This window comes from Pseudoliparis swirei, chromosome 20 (genome assembly GCF_029220125.1).
Source record: "Pseudoliparis swirei isolate HS2019 ecotype Mariana Trench chromosome 20, NWPU_hadal_v1, whole genome shotgun sequence".
NCBI classification, from domain to species: Eukaryota; Metazoa; Chordata; class Actinopteri; order Perciformes; family Liparidae; genus Pseudoliparis; species Pseudoliparis swirei.
Genome location: NC_079407.1, coordinates 8,995,173 through 9,005,403, shown reverse-complemented (window position 1 = coordinate 9,005,403; position 10,231 = coordinate 8,995,173).

Below are 10,231 nucleotides of genomic sequence, written 5' to 3'. Positions count from 1 at the left end.
TAATTAAAACTCGTATTTCATGAATACCTGATGCTTTCATCACTTTACTGCCTCAAAGCTGTATGTTCTTGTTTTTATGCGCTTAAACTGATTTCCAGCCTGCACAGAGACTAAAAGTGGATGTTCCTAAAGAAGACAGATTCTCTTGATTTTCCACCATATTATGTGTCTCAGGACACAGGAATTACAAGTTTCATGGTATTTTCATGAATACCTGATGCTTTCATCACTTTACTGCCTCAAAGCTGTATGTTCTTGTTTTTATGCGCTTAAACTGATTTCCAGCCTGCACAGAGACTAAAAGTGGATGTTCCTAAAGAATACAGATTCTCTTGATTTTCCACCATATTATGTGTCTCAGGACACAGGAATTACAAGTTTCATGGTATTTTCATGAATACCTGATGCTTTCATCACTTTACTGCCTCAAAGCTGTATGTTCTTGTTTTTATGCGCTTAAACTGATTTCCAGCCTGCACAGAGACTAAAAGTGGATGTTCCTAAAGAAGACAGATTCTCTTGATTTTCCACCATATTATGTGTCTCAGGACACAGGAATTACAAGTTTCATGATATTTTCATGAATACCTGATGCTTTCATCACTTTACTGCCTCAAAGCTGTATGTTCTTGTTTTTATGCGCTTAAACTGATTTCCAGCCTGCACAGAGACTAAAAGTGGATGTTCCTAAAGAAGACAGATTCTCTTGATTTTCCACCATATTATGTGTCTCAGGACACAGGAATTACAAGTTTCATGGTATTTTCATGAATACCTGATGCTTTCATCACTTTACTGCCTCAAAGCTGTATGTTCTTGTTTTTATGCGCTTAAACTGATTTCCAGCCTGCACAGAGACTAAAAGTGGATGTTCCTAAAGAAGACAGATTCTCTTGATTTTCCACCATATTATGTGTCTCAGGACACAGGAATTACAAGTTTCATGGTATTTTCATGAATACCTGATGCTTTCATCACTTTACTGCCTCAAAGCTGTATGTTCTTGTTTTTATGCGCTTAAACTGATTTCCAGCCTGCACAGAGACTAAAAGTGGATGTTCCTAAAGAAGACAGATTCTCTTGATTTTCCACCATATTATGTGTCTCAGGACACAGGAATTACAAGTTTCATGGTATTTTCATGAATACCTGATGCTTTCATCACTTTACTGCCTCAAAGCTGTATGTTCTTGTTTTTATGCGCTTAAACTGATTTCCAGCCTGCACAGAGACTAAAAGTGGATGTTCCTAAAGAAGACAGATTCTCTTGATTTTCCACCATATTATGTGTCTCAGGACACAGGAATTACAAGTTTCATGATATTTTCATGAATACCTGATGCTTTCATCACTTTACTGCCTCAAAGCTGTATGTTCTTGTTTTATGCGCTTAAACTGATTTCCAGCCTGCACAGAGACTAAAAGTGGATGTTCCTAAAGAAGACAGATTCTCTTGATTTTCCACCATATTATGTGTCTCAGGACACAGGAATTACAAGTTTCATGGTATTTTCATGAATACCTGATGCTTTCATCACTTTACTGCCTCAAAGCTGTATGTTCTTGTTTTTATGCGCTTAAACTGATTTCCAGCCTGCACAGAGACTAAAAGTGGATGTTCCTAAAGAAGACAGATTCTCTTGATTTTCCACCATATTATGTGTCTCAGGACACAGGAATTACAAGTTTCATGGTATTTTCATGAATACCTGATGCTTTCATCACTTTACTGCCTCAAAGCTGTATGTTCTTGTTTTTATGCGCTTAAACTGATTTCCAGCCTGCACAGAGACTAAAAGTGGATGTTCCTAAAGAAGACAGATTCTCTTGATTTTCCACCATATTATGTGTCTCAGGACACAGGAATTACAAGTTTCATGGTATTTTCATGAATACCTGATGCTTTCATCACTTTACTGCCTCAAAGCTGTATGTTCTTGTTTTTATGCGCTTAAACTGATTTCCAGCCTGCACAGAGACTAAAAGTGGATGTTCCTAAAGAAGACAGATTCTCTTGATTTTCCACCATATTATGTGTCTCAGGACACAGGAATTACAAGTTTCATGGTATTTTCATGAATACCTGATGCTTTCATCACTTTACTGCCTCAAAGCTGTATGTTCTTGTTTTTATGCGCTTAAACTGATTTCCAGCCTGCACAGAGACTAAAAGTGGATGTTCCTAAAGAAGACAGATTCTCTTGATTTTCCACCATATTATGTGTCTCAGGACACAGGAATTACAAGTTTCATGGTATTTTCATGAATACCTGATGCTTTCATCACTTTACTGCCTCAAAGCTGTATGTTCTTGTTTTTATGCGCTTAAACTGATTTCCAGCCTGCACAGAGACTAAAAGTGGATGTTCCTAAAGAAGACAGATTCTCTTGATTTTCCACCATATTATGTGTCTCAGGACACAGGAATTACAAGTTTCATGGTATTTTCATGAATACCTGATGCTTTCATCACTTTACTGCCTCAAAGCTGTATGTTCTTGTTATATGCGCTTAAACTGATTTCCAGCCTGCACAGAGACTAAAAGTGGATGTTCCTAAAGAAGACAGATTCTCTTGATTTTCCACCATATTATGTGTCTCAGGACACAGGAATTACAAGTTTCATGGTATTTTCATGAATACCTGATGCTTTCATCACTTTACTGCCTCAAAGCTGTATGTTCTTGTTTTTATGCGCTTAAACTGATTTCCAGCCTGCACAGAGACTAAAAGTGGATGTTCCTAAAGAAGACAGATTCTCTTGATTTTCCACCATATTATGTGTCTCAGGACACAGGAATTACAAGTTTCATGGTATTTTCATGAATACCTGATGCTTTCATCACTTTACTGCCTCAAAGCTGTATGTTCTTGTTTTTATGCGCTTAAACTGATTTCCAGCCTGCACAGAGACTAAAAGTGGATGTTCCTAAAGAAGACAGATTCTCTTGATTTTCCACCATATTATGTGTCTCAGGACACAGGAATTACAAGTTTCATGGTATTTTCATGAATACCTGATGCTTTCATCACTTTACTGCCTCAAAGCTGTATGTTCTTGTTTTTATGCGCTTAAACTGATTTCCAGCCTGCACAGAGACTAAAAGTGGATGTTCCTAAAGAAGACAGATTCTCTTGATTTTCCACCATATTATGTGTCTCAGGACACAGGAATTACAAGTTTCATGGTATTTTCATGAATACCTGATGCTTTCATCACTTTACTGCCTCAAAGCTGTATGTTCTTGTTTTTATGCGCTTAAACTGATTTCCAGCCTGCACAGAGACTAAAAGTGGATGTTCCTAAAGAAGACAGATTCTCTTGATTTTCCACCATATTATGTGTCTCAGGACACAGGAATTACAAGTTTCATGGTATTTTCATGAATACCTGATGCTTTCATCACTTTACTGCCTCAAAGCTGTATGTTCTTGTTTTTATGCGCTTAAACTGATTTCCAGCCTGCACAGAGACTAAAAGTGGATGTTCCTAAAGAAGACAGATTCTCTTGATTTTCCACCATATTATGTGTCTCAGGACACAGGAATTACAAGTTTCATGGTATTTTCATGAATACCTGATGCTTTCATCACTTTACTGCCTCAAAGCTGTATGTTCTTGTTTTATGCGCTTAAACTGATTTCCAGCCTGCACAGAGACTAAAAGTGGATGTTCCTAAAGAAGACAGATTCTCTTGATTTTCCACCATATTATGTGTCTCAGGACACAGGAATTACAAGTTTCATGGTATATTTTCATGAATACCTGATGCTTTCATCACTTTACTGCCTCAAAGCTGTATGTTCTTGTTTTTATGCGCTTAAACTGATTTCCAGCCTGCACAGAGACTAAAAGTGGATGTTCCTAAAGAAGACAGATTCTCTTGATTTTCCACCATATTATGTGTCTCAGGACACAGGAATTACAAGTTTCATGGTATTTTCATGAATACCTGATGCTTTCATCACTTTACTGCCTCAAAGCTGTATGTTCTTGTTTTATGCGCTTAAACTGATTTCCAGCCTGCACAGAGACTAAAAGTGGATGTTCCTAAAGAAGACAGATTCTCTTGATTTTCCACCATATTATGTGTCTCAGGACACAGGAATTACAAGTTTCATGGTATTTTCATGAATACCTGATGCTTTCATCACTTTACTGCCTCAAAGCTGTATGTTCTTGTTTTTATGCGCTTAAACTGATTTCCAGCCTGCACAGAGACTAAAAGTGGATGTTCCTAAAGAAGACAGATTCTCTTGATTTTCCACCATATTATGTGTCTCAGGACACAGGAATTACAAGTTTCATGGTATTTTCATGAATACCTGATGCTTTCATCACTTTACTGCCTCAAAGCTGTATGTTCTTGTTTTTATGCGCTTAAACTGATTTCCAGCCTGCACAGAGACTAAAAGTGGATGTTCCTAAAGAAGACAGATTCTCTTGATTTTCCACCATATTATGTGTCTCAGGACACAGGAATTACAAGTTTCATGGTATTTTCATGAATACCTGATGCTTTCATCACTTTACTGCCTCAAAGCTGTATGTTCTTGTTTTTATGCGCTTAAACTGATTTCCAGCCTGCACAGAGACTAAAAGTGGATGTTCCTAAAGAAGACAGATTCTCTTGATTTTCCACCATATTATGTGTCTCAGGACACAGGAATTACAAGTTTCATGGTATTTTCATGAATACCTGATGCTTTCATCACTTTACTGCCTCAAAGCTGTATGTTCTTGTTTTTATGCGCTTAAACTGATTTCCAGCCTGCACAGAGACTAAAAGTGGATGTTCCTAAAGAAGACAGATTCTCTTGATTTTCCACCATATTATGTGTCTCAGGACACAGGAATTACAAGTTTCATGGTATTTTCATGAATACCTGATGCTTTCATCACTTTACTGCCTCAAAGCTGTATGTTCTTGTTTTTATGCGCTTAAACTGATTTCCAGCCTGCACAGAGACTAAAAGTGGATGTTCCTAAAGAAGACAGATTCTCTTGATTTTCCACCATATTATGTGTCTCAGGACACAGGAATTACAAGTTTCATGGTATTTTCATGAATACCTGATGCTTTCATCACTTTACTGCCTCAAAGCTGTATGTTCTTGTTTTTATGCGCTTAAACTGATTTCCAGCCTGCACAGAGACTAAAAGTGGATGTTCCTAAAGAAGACAGATTCTCTTGATTTTCCACCATATTATGTGTCTCAGGACACAGGAATTACAAGTTTCATGGTATTTTCATGAATACCTGATGCTTTCATCACTTTACTGCCTCAAAGCTGTATGTTCTTGTTTTTAGCGCTTAAACTGATTTCCAGCCTGCACAGAGACTAAAAGTGGATGTTCCTAAAGAAGACAGATTCTCTTGATTTTCCACCATATTATGTGTCTCAGGACACAGGAATTACAAGTTTCATGATATTTTCATGAATACCTGATGCTTTCATCACTTTACTGCCTCAAAGCTGTATGTTCTTGTTTTTATGCGCTTAAACTGATTTCCAGCCTGCACAGAGACTAAAAGTGGATGTTCCTAAAGAAGACAGATTCTCTTGATTTTCCACCATATTATGTGTCTCAGGACACAGGAATTACAAGTTTCATGGTATTTTCATGAATACCTGATGCTTTCATCACTTTACTGCCTCAAAGCTGTATGTTCTTGTTTTTATGCGCTTAAACTGATTTCCAGCCTGCACAGAGACTAAAAGTGGATGTTCCTAAAGAAGACAGATTCTCTTGATTTTCCACCATATTATGTGTCTCAGGACACAGGAATTACAAGTTTCATGGTATTTTCATGAATACCTGATGCTTTCATCACTTTACTGCCTCAAAGCTGTATGTTCTTGTTTTTATGCGCTTAAACTGATTTCCAGCCTGCACAGAGACTAAAAGTGGATGTTCCTAAAGAAGACAGATTCTCTTGATTTTCCACCATATTATGTGTCTCAGGACACAGGAATTACAAGTTTCATGGTATTTTCATGAATACCTGATGCTTTCATCACTTTACTGCCTCAAAGCTGTATGTTCTTGTTTTTATGCGCTTAAACTGATTTCCAGCCTGCACAGAGACTAAAAGTGGATGTTCCTAAAGAATACAGATTCTCTTGATTTTCCACCATATTATGTGTCTCAGGACACAGGAATTACAAGTTTCATGATATTTTCATGAATACCTGATGCTTTCATCACTTTACTGCCTCAAAGCTGTATGTTCTTGTTATATGCGCTTAAACTGATTTCCAGCCTGCACAGAGACTAAAAGTGGATGTTCCTAAAGAAGACAGATTCTCTTGATTTTCCACCATATTATGTGTCTCAGGACACAGGAATTACAAGTTTCATGGTATATTTTCATGAATACCTGATGCTTTCATCACTTTACTGCCTCAAAGCTGTATGTTCTTGTTTTTATGCGCTTAAACTGATTTCCAGCCTGCACAGAGACTAAAAGTGGATGTTCCTAAAGAAGACAGATTCTCTTGATTTTCCACCATATTATGTGTCTCAGGACACAGGAATTACAAGTTTCATGGTATTTTCATGAATACCTGATGCTTTCATCACTTTACTGCCTCAAAGCTGTATGTTCTTGTTTTTATGCGCTTAAACTGATTTCCAGCCTGCACAGAGACTAAAAGTGGATGTTCCTAAAGAAGACAGATTCTCTTGATTTTCCACCATATTATGTGTCTCAGGACACAGGAATTACAAGTTTCATGGTATTTTCATGAATACCTGATGCTTTCATCACTTTACTGCCTCAAAGCTGTATGTTCTTGTTTTTATGCGCTTAAACTGATTTCCAGCCTGCACAGAGACTAAAAGTGGATGTTCCTAAAGAAGACAGATTCTCTTGATTTTCCACCATATTATGTGTCTCAGGACACAGGAATTACAAGTTTCATGGTATTTTCATGAATACCTGATGCTTTCATCACTTTACTGCCTCAAAGCTGTATGTTCTTGTTTTATGCGCTTAAACTGATTTCCAGCCTGCACAGAGACTAAAAGTGGATGTTCCTAAAGAAGACAGATTCTCTTGATTTTCCACCATATTATGTGTCTCAGGACACAGGAATTACAAGTTTCATGGTATTTTCATGAATACCTGATGCTTTCATCACTTTACTGCCTCAAAGCTGTATGTTCTTGTTTTTATGCGCTTAAACTGATTTCCAGCCTGCACAGAGACTAAAAGTGGATGTTCCTAAAGAAGACAGATTCTCTTGATTTTCCACCATATTATGTGTCTCAGGACACAGGAATTACAAGTTTCATGGTATTTTCATGAATACCTGATGCTTTCATCACTTTACTGCCTCAAAGCTGTATGTTCTTGTTTTATGCGCTTAAACTGATTTCCAGCCTGCACAGAGACTAAAAGTGGATGTTCCTAAAGAAGACAGATTCTCTTGATTTTCCACCATATTATGTGTCTCAGGACACAGGAATTACAAGTTTCATGGTATTTTCATGAATACCTGATGCTTTCATCACTTTACTGCCTCAAAGCTGTATGTTCTTGTTTTTATGCGCTTAAACTGATTTCCAGCCTGCACAGAGACTAAAAGTGGATGTTCCTAAAGAAGACAGATTCTCTTGATTTTCCACCATATTATGTGTCTCAGGACACAGGAATTACAAGTTTCATGGTATTTTCATGAATACCTGATGCTTTCATCACTTTACTGCCTCAAAGCTGTATGTTCTTGTTTTTATGCGCTTAAACTGATTTCCAGCCTGCACAGAGACTAAAAGTGGATGTTCCTAAAGAAGACAGATTCTCTTGATTTTCCACCATATTATGTGTCTCAGGACACAGGAATTACAAGTTTCATGATATTTTCATGAATACCTGATGCTTTCATCACTTTACTGCCTCAAAGCTGTATGTTCTTGTTTTTATGCGCTTAAACTGATTTCCAGCCTGCACAGAGACTAAAAGTGGATGTTCCTAAAGAAGACAGATTCTCTTGATTTTCCACCATATTATGTGTCTCAGGACACAGGAATTACAAGTTTCATGGTATTTTCATGAATACCTGATGCTTTCATCACTTTACTGCCTCAAAGCTGTATGTTCTTGTTTTTATGCGCTTAAACTGATTTCCAGCCTGCACAGAGACTAAAAGTGGATGTTCCTAAAGAAGACAGATTCTCTTGATTTTCCACCATATTATGTGTCTCAGGACACAGGAATTACAAGTTTCATGGTATTTTCATGAATACCTGATGCTTTCATCACTTTACTGCCTCAAAGCTGTATGTTCTTGTTTTTATGCGCTTAAACTGATTTCCAGCCTGCACAGAGACTAAAAGTGGATGTTCCTAAAGAAGACAGATTCTCTTGATTTTCCACCATATTATGTGTCTCAGGACACAGGAATTACAAGTTTCATGGTATTTTCATGAATACCTGATGCTTTCATCACTTTACTGCCTCAAAGCTGTATGTTCTTGTTTTTATGCGCTTAAACTGATTTCCAGCCTGCACAGAGACTAAAAGTGGATGTTCCTAAAGAAGACAGATTCTCTTGATTTTCCACCATATTATGTCTCAGGACACACAAAATAAGTTTCATTTTTTTTTTTGAATACCTGATGCTTTTTACTTTACTGCCTCAAAGCTGTATGTTTTTTTTTTTTTGCGCTTAAACTGATTTCCAGCCTGCACAGAGACTAAAAGTGGATGTTCCTAAAGAAGACAGATTCTCTTGATTTTCCACCATATTATGTGTCTCAGGACACAGGAATTACAAGTTTCATGGTATTTTCATGAATACCTGATGCTTTCATCACTTTACTGCCTCAAAGCTGTATGTTCTTGTTTTTATGCGCTTAAACTGATTTCCAGCCTGCACAGAGACTAAAAGTGGATGTTCCTAAAGAAGACAGATTCTCTTGATTTTCCACCATATTATGTGTCTCAGGACACAGGAATTACAAGTTTCATGGTATTTTCATGAATACCTGATGCTTTCATCACTTTACTGCCTCAAAGCTGTATGTTCTTGTTTTTATGCGCTTAAACTGATTTCCAGCCTGCACAGAGACTAAAAGTGGATGTTCCTAAAGAAGACAGATTCTCTTGATTTTCCACCATATTATGTGTCTCAGGACACAGGAATTACAAGTTTCATGGTATTTTCATGAATACCTGATGCTTTCATCACTTTACTGCCTCAAAGCTGTATGTTCTTGTTTTTATGCGCTTAAACTGATTTCCAGCCTGCACAGAGACTAAAAGTGGATGTTCCTAAAGAAGACAGATTCTCTTGATTTTCCACCATATTATGTGTCTCAGGACACAGGAATTACAAGTTTCATGATATTTTCATGAATACCTGATGCTTTCATCACTTTACTGCCTCAAAGCTGTATGTTCTTGTTTTTATGCGCTTAAACTGATTTCCAGCCTGCACAGAGACTAAAAGTGGATGTTCCTAAAGAAGACAGATTCTCTTGATTTTCCACCATATTATGTGTCTCAGGACACAGGAATTACAAGTTTCATGGTATTTTCATGAATACCTGATGCTTTCATCACTTTACTGCCTCAAAGCTGTATGTTCTTGTTTTTATGCGCTTAAACTGATTTCCAGCCTGCACAGAGACTAAAAGTGGATGTTCCTAAAGAAGACAGATTCTCTTGATTTTCCACCATATTATGTGTCTCAGGACACAGGAATTACAAGTTTCATGGTATTTTCATGAATACCTGATGCTTTCATCACTTTACTGCCTCAAAGCTGTATGTTCTTGTTTTTATGCGCTTAAACTGATTTCCAGCCTGCACAGAGACTAAAAGTGGATGTTCCTAAAGAAGACAGATTCTCTTGATTTTCCACCATATTATGTGTCTCAGGACACAGGAATTACAAGTTTCATGGTATTTTCATGAATACCTGATGCTTTCATCACTTTACTGCCTCAAAGCTGTATGTTCTTGTTTTATGCGCTTAAACTGATTTCCAGCCTGCACAGAGACTAAAAGTGGATGTTCCTAAAGAAGACAGATTCTCTTGATTTTCCACCATATTATGTGTCTCAGGACACAGGAATTACAAGTTTCATGGTATTTTCATGAATACCTGATGCTTTCATCACTTTACTGCCTCAAAGCTGTATGTTCTTGTTTTTATGCGCTTAAACTGATTTCCAGCCTGCACAGAGACTAAAAGTGGATGTTCCTAAAGAAGACAGATTCTC